Genomic DNA, 2,941 nt, shown 5'->3' on the forward strand with positions numbered 1-2,941 from the left:
GATTTAAAACAGCGTGTTTCAGCCTTCTTTTTTGCATTTAACACAACATGTTAGTAAAGCTTCAAACTAGTTAGTCCAGTTCCTACTTTTCGGTTTTGTGTCTGCGATAGTGTTTAATCACTTTTTGAAAACCTTTAATGCAGCACCACATGATTGGCCAATGAATTCGTCTAGTATTTTCGCCATGCGTTCTTTAAACAAGCTCTAACTTATATTAAGGAGTTGTTTTTCGCTTATTCAAGGAAATAATTTCGTTTAGAAGCATGTTTGAAGTCGTGAGATGATCAAGGACCATTGAGATAAATTGAGAAAAACACGATTTCTTTTATCAGCAACCATTATGATTAATGAGCAGGAATTTAACCTCGCTGATAATGATAAAGACAATATCCAAAAAATCCTTTGGCGGACGCCCAGGGGCTGATTAATTTGTTTAGAACTAAATCCACCCTTGCTATGAGTAACATTAACAGACTCCATTTTATTGATCTAACGGCTAAAATCATCGCGATAGAGGTTTCTGCTTTCTTTCATGTTATTCCAATCTCTATTTATTGGCTAGCAAATCAGCGAAGTTAGTATCTTTCATCATGAGTATCGAGATAATCTATTAAGTGTCTGATTTTCTTCAAAGGTGAACATTATTTGAATATTAAAATTCTTCATCCTTCGGGATGTAAGCGATTGCCAATAAAGGCACAAATTTTCTTTTTGTGAGTTCAGGATTTCAAAAAAATGTTTTTTCATCATGTTAACTACCATGGACGATCGTACAGATCGTATTTAGTCCGATTGATTGTAGCCCTTACGTTATCACCTTGAAGAGAAGAATAATGAGTCTATGCGAAAGGCTGGGCGAGCATAACAACAAAGCATTAGCATTGCAGAAGAGCTAGGTATAGGTACAGAACAGTAAAAGTATCCAGAAAAGTTCAAATAGTGTTGTGGATCTCATTTAATCAAATAATAGTCCTTGAAGATTCCTTATTAGTCCAGCAAATTAATGTTTAACTATTTTTTAAACTTTGATTCAGTTCCAGTTGCAATCATATTTACTTTATCATTTTCCACATCATATAAACATTCTGCACTATAAAGGAATTTGTTTATTGACGTTTTATTATAATCATCCTTTTTACAATGATAAGGCTGAAGTTTAAGCTTACGATTCCTGTTTTGAAACCAAAACTTATCCCATGCAGCGAGCAAACCAAGAAACTGATAGCCCAACGTTACCTATCGTCCGAAGATTACCGAAGATAGTTTTGCGATGGCGGCGATCCGGCCATCTTCCTGCCAGTTTACGAGCCGCGTACTGTCACTTGTGACTCATTTCAGAGAAAAAACAAGAAGAAGGAACCTTGGCCAGTGTCTTTTGTGCCTTAGTCAGCACGATCTGTGCCGCTTTCTTATCATCCCTCCTTCCCGGAACCTGGAACGTGAGTGAGCCTGAACCAATAGTCAGCGCAGTCGAGGCCGAATATGAACAGCTCCAAGGAACCAACCGTCACCGCCATCACGCACCATACGTGGCGGAAATGCGATGACCAAGCCACGAACGGGCCAACCTTCATGGTCATGTTTCCTGGAGGAAAACCCCTCCCAAACGCCGCCATCGAACGTCGGCGTCCACGTCTCTCCAATCCTGTTCCAGTGCATCCAGTTCTTGTTCTATCGCTTACCCATCGTTATCATTGAGCACACAGCACACTGCGCAGTACGTTGGTAAATATGAGCGCGCATTACCTGGACTGGTTGGCTGGCTGGCTGGCTGGCCGGCTGATGGCAAAGACGGTGGACCTCTGTTTGAGCATACGCGGCGACGGCTATCGCCGAGTATCGGCATCGACCGAAGGCACAAAGGTTTAAAGTTGTGCGTCTGATGGTTATTTGGACATCTTACGGACGGACCAAAATTATTTGCTCATCGCCCCTCCCTCCTCGCTCGCCCTCGTTCTCCTTTGCGTCCACCGTCGCCCATCGCCCCTGAAAAACCCACAACCGTACTTTGTTTGTTGCGCAGGATCCGCAAGCTGCAAGCCGAGGGTTTTCAGCGGGGTGGACAGTGAAAGCGAAGGCCCAACGGGCACATTTAAATAAGGATAAGGTCACCGGCGTTCGTCGGCCCTTTACTCCCCTTACTCCGGACCGTTTTGCTGCCAAGACGTTTCCGGTGTCCACGATCCACGATGGTGGTGGTGGCGACGATAATGCAGCGTCGACGCCATTTTCTTGCGTGCGTGTTCACATGCGCACGTGCGTGTATGTGCGTGTCTTTTGGGTGTGTGTTTGAGCGGTAACGGTGCTGATAAGAAAGTGAATCACAGAATCTCGGGGTAAGCAAATGTGCTGCTGCTCCCGATGGCTGCTGGCTTAGCGACATCCACAGGGAATCAACCGGAGACCAAGAACCAGAGACAAAGACCTTCTGCTCTCCCATCGTTTGGCCTGGGGGGCGGGCCATCTTTGAGGTAAGCAACCAGGCAAGAAAGATGTGACGCAGATTGTCTTGAGCCTGCAGGCCGTCCTCGTCCTCGTCGTTGCCGTTGTTTACCGAAAGTATCATATAGCGATAATACGTGCTGGGCCATCGTTGTTGTTGGGCTCCGAAGAAAGTGTTCTTCTTCGTGTGCCTCGCTCCTCATCTTGAGCTTTGTGTCTTCGGAACGGCCCTAGAAGGAGCAGCAAGAGTAGCAGGCAGTAATGGTGGCGGAAGTGTGGCGTGCTCAGGAGCCCCGAGATAAAGCTTAGTCATCATTCATGCGACCGAATCTTCGAAGGAGTTGCTGCTCAGCTGCTGCTGCTGCTGACTGCTGACACCGTACGATTGTCACACATTGCCGTGCTGGCCGGATTTGGCCATTTTCCGGATTTGGACGTTTTATGCTGACATCTGCGGATGTACGGAAGGAGTTAGGATCAGCTAGAAATTCAATCCATT

Source organism: Anopheles aquasalis, chromosome 2 (assembly GCF_943734665.1).
Source record: "Anopheles aquasalis chromosome 2, idAnoAquaMG_Q_19, whole genome shotgun sequence".
Taxonomy (NCBI): Eukaryota; Metazoa; Arthropoda; class Insecta; order Diptera; family Culicidae; genus Anopheles; species Anopheles aquasalis.